Genomic DNA, 13,901 nt, shown 5'->3' with positions numbered 1-13,901 from the left:
GGGAGGGATGCTCTTTGGAGGATCAATGTGGACTTGATGGGCTGAATGGACTGCTTCCACACTGTAGGGATTCTATAATTCTAAGAGAGATTGAATCAGTTGGAATTATATCTGCTGGAGTTCAGAAGAAAGAAGTGATCTCATAGAAATTTATAACATTCTGATAGGACTACATGGGATAGATGCAGGAAGGATGTTCCCAATGGACGGGGAGCCCTGAGCCAGAAGAGAACTTTCTTCAGCCAAAGAGTGGGGACCCTGTGGAATTTACTACCAAGAAAGCACTGTATGACCTCAAGAAGGAGTTGGATTCAGCACTTGGGGCTATAGGGATCAAAGGATATGGGGGGAAATTAGGAATAGGGTTTGGAGTTGAATGACTGATCATGTTTATATTGAATAGCAAATCAGGCTCAAAGGGCTGAATGGCCTACTTTAGCTACTATTTTCTATGTTTCTATCTCATGGCTATATTGAAGGACCAATCTAGAGACATAAGTTCAAATTGTACCATGACTTTCAAATTTTAAATTAAAAACAGCAACGTGATTGTAAATCTGTGCAGTAATATTAAGATGGTGGTAGAGTAGCAGCACTGTGCTTGAGCTCCTGAGCTCATTCACTTCCCTCTGCATGTACCAGGATCCAGTGAGGGATCTGGGGATCTGAGGCAGCAAGCTGGCTCTCCTCAAGCATGATCAGGGACCCAGCGACCTGTGCTTGCTACCATTTTCTCAAGAACAATTAGACATGGGAAATAGCTGCTAGGTTTGCCAGTGATGTGCACTTGGGTGAACAAGGCAAAAAGATGATATTCAACCCTTTAAACCTGCATTAGCTCTTTTGAAGACCAATCCAGTTAGTCCCACCCTGCTTCTCTCAATAATGCTGCAAGTTTACACGTTCAATATATTTGAAAGGCATTGTCAAATTCCAAGCAAACAAGCTAATTCCCAACAAAAAAAGGTTTCCTTGTTTTGTCGATGCAGTCATATCTGGAATGCGTTGTCGGAAAGTGATCAGGTTTCACAGTGACATTCTAAAGGGAATTAATATTTGAAAGGGGGAAAAGTAAATGACAGGGCTATGAGAGCAATGCAGGTGAATGGGTTAAATTAGGATAACTTTATCAATAAATTGGCACAGGCGCAATTGGCTGAAAGGCCTCATTTTATGTTATATTAATCTATGACATTCTTTACCAACTATGTGAAGTTATCCCCAGCAGAACCTACCTTCAGCACTGATGATTTGCTTTAATATATTTCCCTTCACACATAAATGGGAGCCAGGGATCTTCTTTGAAACAATAAAATCCAATTCTCCTTCGTTTCTGTGACAGCTATAATAATGATCCGATGTTCTTATGTTAATTTGCTTTTCTTTTAAATTTATGAGCCTTTTTTACATCCGATCTTACAAGTAAACTGCAGTAATAGTTTAATGTGGGTCAAGGAGGAAGGTGGGGGATTAACTGAATTGCTTGGAGATTTAGGTGTGTGTGTGTGTGTGTCACTGACTGATGCTCCCTGGATACCAAGGCTGGTGTTGTCCAGGTGGCCATTCTCAGATTTTGTTCCAATGTCTCTTTACAGTCGATAAGCAGGATCTGTCAATCCCAGCACCCTTCTGAATGTGTGTGACCAGGGAGGCCTGGAGAACATCAATCCCGGCAGCACGCCTTCCTCTTCACACCTCATTTCCTTAGACCCTCCAGCTTCAGTGAAGGTCAATAGGTCACTCTATTATTACCAATACTGTCAACCTCACTGCTAAGACAAACTCCCCATGAATTACTTTTTATCTTGCACTATGTCATTTTAAAAGAAATGATTTTTGAAAGGAAATCACCATTTTTTTGGTTCGTGTCCAGCATCTTCCATCACATCCTCTCATTTATTATGTACAATGAATTTCTTCTTGATCTTTGTGATTGATGTTTAGTAATTTGTGAATCAGTTTTGACACAGTGGAAAGGACTAGCAGTTAACAGGTTGTGGCTTCCAGACTTGAACACAAAATCTCGGATCGCTTCAGTGTCGAAGTCAGGAAGTGTTGTTGGTGTGACATTTTTATTGAAATATTAAATTGAGGTCTGCCCAGCATTGGACAAGATGGGCCAAAAGGACTTCCTCTGTAACCATTGCCTGATTCTATGCTACCCTGAATCGAGCAGGGGAGTTCTTGACCAGTAACAAGTTGCAAGAAAGGAGGAAATGTTAGAAACACTCAGCAGCTCATGCAGCATCTGTGGAGAGAGAAACAGGCCAGAATTTAACGCCCCCTCCTCTGTGACATGTTTTTGTGGTGAGGGTCCTTTAATTAGGTGGAAAGATCACAAGTGGGAACCCTACAGAGGTCCCTGATCACATTTATAGCAGGAAAGCTCAAACACAGCCTTCCTGTATACATCAGTTAAGGCCCTTGACCGAGCAATTGGTTACTACTTGAAGTTGAAAATGTGTTGCTGGAAAAGCGCAGCAGGTCAGGCAGCATCCAAGGAACAGGAGAATCGACGTTTCGGGCATAAGCCCTTCTTCAGGACTTATGCCCGAAACGTCGATTCTCCTGTTCCTTGGATGCTGCCTGACCTGCTGCGCTTTTCCAGCAACACATTTTCAGCTCTGATTTCCAGCATCTGCAGTCCTCATTATCTCCTACTACTTGAAGTTCTCAACTAACCACTGATGCAGTAAGTAAGGGGCTCTCCATATCAGAAGTGACATCTAACTTGTCAGGCCTACCCTAACAAAGGAAAGATCCTTGTCACCTCCATAACATTAGTTAACATTACAGGTGAATGATTTTATACCATGTCAATAAACTAGGTGATTCAGTCATTACCACAATCTGTGACCTTGCAAATGGGAAGACTGGAATGTTTCCTATGTTACAGTAGCACTACTTTTAAAAAGGACTTCATTATCTGAATAGTGCTTTATGGGTTGCTAACTGCGATCAGTATATCTGTGAATATTTCATCACTTGACTTGCCCTCACCTTCCAGTCATTTCTCAGCCAACACAACTTCTTGTGCCATGCTGCCTTCCTATGCCAACCAGAAAGCAAAAAGACTTTTCACCCAATTGGGTGATGCTTGATTGTCTCCTTTCCCGTTTTCAATAATTTATATCTGGTAAGCTGAAACCTTCAAAGAAGATATCAAAAATAAATTCTATTTAATACTTGCCTAGTTTTTCTCAATGCTTTTAGACAGTGTCCTGGAAATCGATCTACAATTCCTAGAGAATCCAGAGCAATCCTGGAGGATTGGCAACCCTCATGCTTTAGGGCATCCTGAGATAAGCATCTGGGATTTTGGATTTATATTCTGGATTAGTGGCGCTGGAAGAACACAGCAGTTCAGGCAGCATCCAAGGAGCAGTGAAATCGACGTTTCGGGCAAAAGCCCTTCATTAGGAATAAAGGCAGTGAGCCTGAAGCGTGGAGAGATAAGCTAGAGGAGGGTGGGGGTGGGGAGAAAGTAGCATAGAGTACAATGGGTGAGTGGGGGAGGGGATGAAGGTGATAGGTCAGGGAGGAGAGGGTGGAGTGGATAGGTGGAAAAGGAGATAGGCAGGTAGGACAAGTCCGGACAAGTCATGGGGACAGTGCTGAACTGGAAGTCTGGAACTAGGGGAGGTGGGGGAAGGGGAAATGAGGAAACTGTTGAAGTTCACATTGATGCCCTGGGGTTGAAGTGTTCCGAGGCGGAAGATGAGGTGTTCTTCCTCCAGGAGTTTGGTGGTGAGGGATCGGCGGTGAAGGAGGCCCAGGACCTCCATGTCCTCGGCAGAGTGGGAGGAGGAGTTGAAATGTTGGGCCACGGGGCGATGTGGTTGATTGGTGTGGGTGTCCCGGAGATGTTCCCTAAAGCGCTCTGCGAGGAGGCGCCCCAATGTAGAGGAGACTGCATCGGATACAATAAATGATATTAGTGGATGTGCAGGTAAAACTTTGATGGATGTGGAAGGCTCCTTTAGGGCCTTGGATAGAGGTGAGAGAGGAGGTGCGGGCGCAGGTTTTACAGTTCCTGCGGTGGCAGGGGAAGGTACCAGGATGGGAGGGTGGATTGTAGGGGGGTGTGGACCTGACCAGGTAGTCACGGAGGGAACGGTCTTTGCGGAAGGCGAAAAGGAGTGGGGAGGGAAATATATCCCTGGTGGTGGGGTCTGTTTGGAGGTGGCGAAATGTCGGCGGATGATTTGGTTTATGCGAAGGTTGGTAGGGTGGAAGGTGAGCACCAGGGGTGTTCTGTCCTTGTTACGGTTGGAGGGGTGGGGTCTGAGGGTGGAGGTGCGGGATGTGGACGAGATGCTTTGGAGGGCATCTTTAACCATGTGGGAAGGGAAATTGCGGTCTCGAAAGAAGGAGGCCATTTGGTGTGATCTGTGGTGGAACTGGTCCTCCTGGGAGCAGATACGGCAGAGGCGGAGGAATTGGGAATACAGGATGGCATTTTTGCAGGAGGTAGTGTGGGAAGAGGTGTAATCCAGGTAGCTGTGGGAGTCAGTGGGTTTGTAAAAAATGTCAGTGTCAAGTCGGTTGTCACTAATGGAGATGGAGAAGTCCAGGAAGGGGAGGGAGGTGTCAGAGATGGTCCCATAAATTTAAGGTCAGTGTGGAATGTGTTGGTGAAGTTGATGAATTGCTCAACCTCCTCGCGGGAGCACGAGGTGGCACCAATGCAGTCATCAATGTAGCGGAGGAAGAGGTGGGGCGTGGTGCCGGTGAAATTATGGAAGATCAACTGTTCTACGTAGCCAATAAAGAGACAGGCATAGCTGGGGCCCATATGTATGCCCATGGCTACCCCTTTGGTCTGGAGGAAGTGGGAGGATTCGAAGGAGAAATTGTTAAGGGTGAGGACCAGTTTGGCCAAACGAATGAGAGTGTCGGTGGAAGGGTACTGTTGGGGACGTCTGGAGAGGAAAGAACGGAGGGCTTGGAGGCCCTGGTCATGGCGGATGGAGGCGTAGAGGGATTGGATATCCATGGTGAAGATTAGGCGTTGGGGGCCGGGAAAACGGAAGTCTTGGAGGAGGTGAAGGGTGTGGGTGGTGTCTTGAACGTATGTGGGGAGTTCCTGGACTAGGGCGGATAGGACAGTGTCGAGGTAGGTAGAGATGAGTTCAGTGGGGCAGGAGCATGCTGAGACAATGGGTCGGCCAGGGTGGTCAGTCTTGTGGATCTTGGGAAGGAGGTAGAACTGGGCAGTGCGGGGTTCCTGGACTATGAGGTTGGAAGCTGTGGATGGGAGATCTCCTGAGGTGATGAGGTTCTGTATGGTCTGGGAGATGATGGTTTGATGATGGGGGATGGGGTCATGGTCGAGGGGGCAGTAGGAAGCGGTGTCCTCGAGTTGGCGTTTGGCTTCAGCGGTGTAGAGGTCAGTGCGCCAGACTACCACTGCGCCCCCTTTATCCGCTGGCTTGATGGTGATTTTGGGATTGGAGCAGAGGGATTGGAGGGCTGCGCGTTGTGAGGGTGAGAGGTTGGAGTGGAGGATGGGGGTAGACAGGTTGAGGCGGTTAATGTCCTGGCGGCAGTTGGAAATGAAGAGGTTGAGGGCAGGTAATAGGCCAGCGCGGGGTGTCCAGGTGGATGCAGTGTTGGAGGTGGGCGAAGGGGTCCTCGGAAGGTGGGCGGGAATCCTGATTGTGAAAGTAAGCTCGGAGGCGGAGGCGGAAGAATTGTTCGACGTCACGGCGTGTATTAAATTCATTGATGCGTGGACGGAGGGGGATGAAAGTGAGTCCTTTGCTGAGGACTGATCGTTCATCCTCAGTGAGGGGGAGGTCTGCGGGGATGGTGAAAACTCGGCAGGGCTGGGATCTGGGATCTGGTGTGAGTGTGGAGCTGGGAATGGGGGCGCAACCTGTAACTGTAGTGGGTGTAATGGTGGGGGGAATGGGGGTGGAGTCATGAGCAGGGGTAGTGTTCCCCTCGGGGTTCTGGGGGGTGGGGATAGTGACAGTGGGATCTGTGGGGGGCGTGTCAGCAGAATGCAGGTGAGTGGCGCTGGTGGGGGCGGAAGTGGTGGTGACCACGGCAGTAGGGGTGGCGGAAGCCACTGAGCATGTGACATCAGCGATGATGTGAGGGGCGGAAGTAATGTCACGTGTGATGCATGAGGGATTGTGAGGGGCGGAAGTGGTTGTGGGTGTGGTCGTGAGAGGGGCGGAAGTGACATCATCAATCAGCGTGGGGGTGGCAGCTGCATCAGCCGCATGGCTAATGGCGTCTGTGTAGTTTCCGAGGCCAGGGGAATCTTCTGGAATGTTTGAGGAGCGCTGGTTATGGAGGTGGGTAGATAAAAGTTTGTTGTACTTACAGTTTTTGATGTTTGAGATGGAATTGAAATTCTGTTTATTGAGAGTATGAATTCTCCTGAGGATGTCGTACAGAGTGGGTCCTTTGCTATACTGAGAGAGTGTGGCCCTCAGCTGAGGCAGGGCTGACTGTAGAGAGGTTAGGTGCCGGCGCATTGCTGCAAGCGTGGAGCGGAGGATCTTGAAGGAGAACCGTTGCTGGTGTTTTTGAATGTGTAGTCTGTACTGTTTATCCTGTTCGGGTCCAAACTCTGCTGGTTTAAAGGTGGTCCGGAGTCCGTGTGGGATGAGTTGGTTACGGAGGCAGGCACTGAGGAAGCAAATGTGGCTGTGGTAGCAAGTTTGTTTCATGACATGGTTGAAGAGCGTCAGGGCAGAGGCAATGACCTGGGAGTTGCAGTGGGAGAGGGACTCCCTGAGATTCTTGTAGAGAGAGGAGGAAAACTTCTTCAAGGCAGGCTTCAATGACTTGTATCCATTGCTCCTGATGCGGTCTCCTCTACATTGGGGAGACTGGGCGCCTCCTAGCAGAGCGCTTTAGGGAACATCTCCGGGACACCCACACCAATCAACCACACCGCCCCGTGGCCCAACATTTCAACTCCCCCTCCCACTCTGCCGAGGACATGGAGGTCCTGGGCCTCCTTCACTGCCGCTCCCTCACCACCAGATGCCTGGAGGAAGAACACCTCATCTTCCGCCTCGAAACACTTCAACAGTTTCCTCATTTCTGCTTCCCCCACCTCACCCTAGTTCCAAACTTCCAGCTCAGCACTGTCCCCATGACTTGTCCGGACTTGTCCTACCTGCCTATCTCCTTTTCCACCTATCCACTCCACCCTCTCCTCTCTGACCTATCACCTTCATCCCCTCCTCCACTCACTTATTGTACTCTATGCTACTTTCTCCCCACCTCCACCCTCCTCTACCTTATCTCTCCACGCTTCAGGCTCTCTGCCTTTATTTCTGATGAAGGGCTTTTGCTCTAAAAGTTGATTTCGCTGTTCCTTGGATGCTGCCTGAACTGCTGTGCTCTTCCAACACCACTAATCCAGAATCTGGTTTCCAGCATCTGCAGTCATTGTTTTTACCTTTTGGATTTATATGCCTTAGGTCTTTTCTTAGAATGTCAATGCAACTTTCCCAAGAGAATCCAAGCTAATAGAAACCATTTAATGTGTTTAGCTTCAGTAGGTTGTGCCTCTGTGCTAGATAATTGTGCACATAGTAATTATGCTACACATATGTACATAATGTAAACGGTGCTTATACGGGCCCCACAGGGAGGCTATGAGTCTCCCCTGCTCTGAAATGTCCCATTTCTTTTTTGACAGGACCCTCCTGAAACCACCTTCATACAAACCAAATGCGCATCTTCAATGGTTGAGCATGCTTTAAGTTTTTTTTAACATTAATTGCTGCAAACGTCTTTTATTAGGTCATAAAATCATAACTTAATTTGTAATTTTTATTATGTTTATGCTTCAGTCAATCTCACAAAGTGCAGTAATTACTGATTTGTAAGGTTTATTACAACTGTCAAACTCATAATGCAACCCAGACCATTTGCATTATTAGTCTATATAAATGCATTTTGCATTGGATATATCTGTAGGCATGTTATCTCTGTGGTTTATTCTTTTAAAGAACACAAGGGGCAAAATGAAGGCCATTCAGCCTGTTCCTCTATTTAATTATATCATGGTGGCTTGCATTTTGGCTACTACTACCTGATTAGATTAGATTCCCTACAGTTTTCAGATTAGATTCCCTACAATGTGGAAACAGGCCCTTTGGCCCAACAAGTCCACACCGATCCTCCAAAGATCAACCAACCCTGACTAATGCACCTAAGACTACGGGCAATATAGCATGGCCAATTCCCCTGGCCTGCATATCTTTGGACTGTGGGAGGAAACCGGAGCACAGACAGTTGCCCGAGGCGGGAATTGAACCGGGTCCCTGGCGCTGTGAGGCAGCAGTGCTAATCACTGAGCCACTGTGCTGCCCAACTATATCCCTAAATACCCTTAGCTAACTTAAATCAATCAATATCATTTCTACAATTTCAATTGATCTTTCTCTTTGGGGGCTTGTTTCTATTAACTATTGTGAGATGAACCACTTCCTTATATCTCCACTGATTAGCGTAGATCTGAATTTAAGGTTACATTTCTTTCTCCTGGAAACCCCACAAAAAATTAGTTCCTCATGTTGCAATCGACCTCTTGACCACAGTCTCCAATTTGTCAATGATTCTGGATGAGATAACCCGAAATGATTACGATTCTAGGTGTGGAGGGATCTACTGGCTCGCCACCTTTTTCTCAACCCACACCCTTTTCTTGAGTTAAAGAAAGAGTGACCTTATTAGCTACTTACAGGCAAGTAAAGATAATATAACTCAACACACCTACACTGTTTAAAAAGGAGAGGTGAGACCGCAAAGTTAAAGTTAAAAAAAAACCAAATCAGTCTTTGGCTTGTCCATGACAAATAGAATGTGAAATGTTATAGTCATAAGGTGGGCGATGCCAGTAATGCTGACATTGGCAGTAAGTACTTGTTTGGAGATGCCTGGTTCAGTGGTGAGCTGAAAGGAATTTGTCCAGTTTCCTTCAGGAGTGGCTTTTCTGCCTTGACCTCTTTTCAGTAATCAGAGTTATCTCTTTTTGCCTACATATGCAGAGTTAAGTGGAGGTCTCAGCTATAGTGCTTTATAGGTAAAAACAATGACTGCAGATGCTGGAAACCAGATTCTGGATTAGTGGTGCTGGAAGAGCACAGCAATTCAGGCAGCATCCGAGGACCAGTAAAATAGTGCTTTATAGCATATCTAGCACAGTGGAATGTGAACAACAAATTAACATACCGAGAGATCTGGACTTGCAGTGGATTTCAATTCCTTTTCTTGTGTGTTCCTGGGTGAGTAAAACATAAGGATGTCTTTCACTCATATTTAACTAATATCACAGTCTGAGACACAATGCACAGCATAGTAATTGTAATGAGCTCTGCCAGATGGACCTTGTGGAATAGGAATTCCCTGATTGGGGCTGTTATCTTGGTCCAATCAGGGAGCCCTGACTGACAGAGATAAACATCAGTGTCAGAGGTTCTATTGACTCTGAGAGCTGGCTGTAAGGAAGCTGAACCAATGTCTATGTACGTGTAAATGAAGGGTGACTTGGTGATGGGATACCAGTCTCTGTGGTATTACTTCACACAGGATATCACAACTGAGTTCTTTGAATGGCATCTGTCCATTGGAAGTCTTGATTTCTGAAGTTCTCTTGACAGTCTTAAGATGCAACATTCCATGATTCCTCTCTGGATTCTATAATCCACACAATGATTTTAAGCAGCCACTAAATTTACATTCTGATTCAAGTTTTGACTTGTACATCCTTCTTTTAAAGCATCATATGCTGTACTTAAAATATCAATGTATCAGTAAGTAATTTAGGGTTGTAATCCATCTTTATGACACTACCTGCCCTTTCAAATATTTTAAGTATATAATCACCTCAATAAGATTGCCCTTGGTATCCTATACATGTGGAAACTCAAAGCTTGTCTGAACAACTCATGCTTGGAATTTCACCCACACTAACGTTGGTGCAGGTACGGTTTTGTTAAATTTGCGCTTCACCCTCTCTGAGACCAATATACCCTTTCTGAGGTGTTCTGTGTGGCACTCAACAAATTATATGCAATCTAAACAGATCTCAGTACAGATCTGGCTGAATGGCTGTTCCAGTGTTGTATTTTCTATGTAGTTCTATAGGTAACATATATCTTTTTGTCTTCTTGCACCTTTGAGATGAAGGCAAAGATTCCATTAGCCTACATGACTTTTTTTCAACCTGTCATCTATTTCTGGTAATTGTTCTAGACAGACTTCAGATCTCTGTACCTCCACAGCTCCTAGCTTCTTTTAATTGAGAAAATTTATTATTTCTTGGATCCAAACTAGCTGACATCACACTCATATAGAAACATACAGAATCCCTACAGTGTGGAAACAGATTATTTGGCCCAACAAGTCCACACCAACTGTCCAAACAGCATCACACCCAGACTCAACAACCCACCACCACCACCACATCCCTGTAACCCTGCATTTCCCATGGCTAATCCCATCTAATTTACACATCCCTGGACACTATGGGCTATTTAACATGGCAAATCCACCTAACCTGCACAACTTTGGACTGTGGGAGGAAACCAGAGCACTCGAAGGAAACACACACAGACACAGGGAGAATGTGCATAGTCAACACAAATAATTGCCCGAAGTTGGAATTGAACCTGAGTCCTTGGCGCTCTGAGGTAGCAGCGCTAACCACCGAGCCACCCTCAAAATTAATCCATTCTGTTCATACACGTATATTTAATTTCCACTCCCACACTACAGAAGTGTTTCTTTGCTGCCTGACTAAAGCAAACTAAGACATCCAGCTCTCTACATTCCTTCATCTAAAACAATGATAGACATAGTGAAGAGCTAAGGCCTTGTACAATCCCTGGGGATTTTTAAAAATGTGTTTGTTTTTATTTATATGTCACATCTAAAATAGGGGTTAGATAAGTGTGCACCATTCATTGTATGACTATATTGTATAACCAAACTGTCTGAATTGATAGCTTCAAATATCAAAGCTCAGATCCACTCCAGCAAATAAACATTAAAATGAAAATAGCCCCCCTCAGAGAATCCTCTATTAATAAATGGTTACATTTAAATGCATTGTTGGTAAAAGTGAAAGTCTGCAAAGAGATCTGCTCATACAGGCTGTTTTATCAATGGCTGCATGCCCTTTAATAAATGTCACTCTCAGGCCCCCTTATTTTGTATGCACAACAGCAGGTCTTAAAACATTATTTTGCGCCATTCAGTTGACTGGAAAGTGTCACATGAAGGCATTTATCCGTTATTCCACAGGAATTCTCTCCTCATTTGCATCAAAGTTAGAGGAAGTTACCACTTGTTTGCATTCCTGTTAATCTTCTGTTGCAAACCCGACGAAAAAAAACACAGATTGTTACAGGTCCCTGAACGACTAACCTCTGCCCTAGGCTAAACAGAAAATCAAAGAGGAAAGTAACACCAAGAAGTTCTCTCCATCACCATGTTTAATCAGCCGTACATCTTGAATTAATGTTCAAAAATCTTAAGGGGTCTGGACAGAGTTAATATGGTGAGAAGCTGTTCCCAGGGCCGAGAAGCAGAAGGCACTGGTTTAAATTGAATTGCAAAAGAACCAAAGCAACAGGAGGAAAACTTCCTTCACACGGTGAATGGTTAGGGTCCAGGTGCATAGCCCAAGAAGGAATAGAAACAGAAAGTTGCTGGAAAAGCTCAGCAGATCTGGTAGCATCTGTGACGAGAAATCGGAGTTAATGTTTCGCGTCCGGTGACCCTTCCTCAAGAATGGAATAGGCCATTCAGCGATGTAATAAATGAACTGACAGTAGAACTGTCAAAGTTTTCTTTGTGAGAGACACGAAGAGCTCTTTTTTGAACATCTTCAATAAATAGGGTTGACCATACACTATTGGTGTAGAGGAGATAAAGATATAACAACTCAACAATTACATTGTGAGAGCAATGAGATTCAACTGCAGCAATTGGATAAATGTAGATTGGAAGCATTTGTAGGAGAAGTAGGTAGGGCTGGATGATGAGTGGATGAAGTTAGTAAAAACACTCTACGACTGAGCTTTAATTGTAGCAAAAATGCACCAGACACCAATGGACTATAGCTTTAAGTAGTTGTCGTACATAAACTTTGGGGTCAAATCTGAATCACCCACAGAGTAGAAACTGGATGAAAATACTTTTAAAATCAAGCAGGGGACATATACTTACTCTGTTCCCTCACCTTCTAGACAGCAACAATTCTATATGGCAGATGCGAAGAACAAAAGTTCAAAGCCAAGGGAAACCTTTCTTTAAGTATGCAGATAGTGCTCTGATGACATGCTTGGATCCCGATGATTATTTTTAACTGAGAGTAAGGGATCAGCAATGGTTTCCCACGCGATGAAAACTTGCACATTCTGGATAAACAGAAACCTCGGCATGTATTTTTTACAGGTTGAGCCAGGTCAAGTCCGAGGAAACCTTGTGACTCATCTCCTGCCGTGGTTTTACCCTCAACCCCATGACCAGAATTTTCCTCCCTGAACTTACCTTGTGTCAGAAATCATTCTCCTGGGTCTCCTGATGGCCCTCTGGTTTAACAGCCGGAGAAACTGCTGCTACCAATTTGCTGATTAGTGAAATAGTAAGCAATCAACAGCCTTACTACTTCTCATGAATGGTCCCTACTGAAGTCCCTCTTTGATAAATAGATTTGATTCAATCCATTCGATGTTGTGATGCACATTTATGCCCAGTCGTGTCAGTATTAAAATTTCATTTAGCCTCTTAAATACACTAACAAAGAAAACTCATTTCCTTTCTGTATGGGTCAATTTTATGAATGACTTTGTCCATCGGCAGAATTGTCAAGGATTTGGACATTGTCATCTTCGAGGAGAAAGTGAGGTCTGCAGATGCTGGAGATCAAAGTTGAAACTTTATTGCTGGAACAGCACAGCAGGTCAGGCAGCATCCAGGGAACAGGAGATTCGACGTTTCGGGCACAGGCCCTTCTTCAGGAATGAGCAGAGAGTGTTCAGCAGGAGAAGATAAAAGGTAGGGAGGAGGGACTTGGAGGAGGGGCGTTGGAAATGTGATAGGTGGAAAGAGGTCAAGGTGAGGGTGATAGGTCGGAGTAGGATGGAGGCGGAGAGGTCAAGAAGAAGACTGCAGGTCAGGAAGGCGGTGCCGGGCTGGAGGGATTCGGCTGAGACAAGGTGGGGGGAGGGGGGATGAAGAAACTGGTGAAGTCCAAGTTCATCCCCTGTGGTTGGAGGGTTCCCAGTCGGAAGATAAGACGCTCCTCCTCCGACCGTCGCGTTGTTGTGGTTTGGCGGTGGATGAGTCCAATGACCTGCATATCCTCAGTGGAGTGGGAGGGGGAGTTGAAATGCTGTGCTACAGGGTGGTTGGGTTGGTTCGTCCGGGTGGCCCAGAGGTGCTCTCTGAGAGCACCTCTGGGCCACCCGGACGAACCAACCCAACCACCCTGTAGGACAGCATTTCAACTCCCCCTCCCACTCCACCGAGGATATGCAGGTCATTGGACTCATCCACCGCCAAACCACAACAACGCGACGGTCGGAGGAGGAGCGTCTTATCTTCCGAGTGGGAACCCTCCAACCACGGGATGAACTTGGACTTCACCAGTTTCTTCATCCCCCCTCCCCCCACCTTGTCTCAGCCGAATCCCTCCAGCCCGGCACCGCCTTCCTGACCTGCAGTCTTCTTCTTGACCTCTCCGCCTCCATCCTACTCCGACCTATCACCCTCACCTTGACCTCTTTCCACCTATCACATTTCCAACGCCCCTCCTCCAAGTCCCTCCTCCCTACCTTTTATCTTCTCCTGCTGAACACTCTCTGCTCATTCCTGAAGAAGGGCCTGTGCCCGAAACGTCGAATCTCCTGTTCCCTGGATGC

At 45.9% G+C, this 13,901-nt stretch overlaps 1 long non-coding RNA gene across 1 annotated transcript in view; it reads left to right on the top strand.

Annotated features, from left to right (window-relative positions):
* The window catches only part of LOC148150138 (uncharacterized), a 165,924-nt gene that overhangs the window by 123,851 nt on the left and 28,172 nt on the right, over nucleotides 1–13,901 (top strand). The window lies entirely within an intron of this gene.

The sequence above is a fragment of the Chiloscyllium plagiosum genome, unplaced genomic scaffold (genome assembly GCF_037043375.1).
Source record: "Chiloscyllium plagiosum isolate Xiang-an unplaced genomic scaffold, Cpla_swu_hap1 HiC_scaffold_4, whole genome shotgun sequence".
In the NCBI taxonomy this organism is placed as follows: domain Eukaryota; kingdom Metazoa; phylum Chordata; class Chondrichthyes; order Orectolobiformes; family Hemiscylliidae; genus Chiloscyllium; species Chiloscyllium plagiosum.
This window is presented reverse-complemented; position numbering and strand designations above follow the sequence as displayed.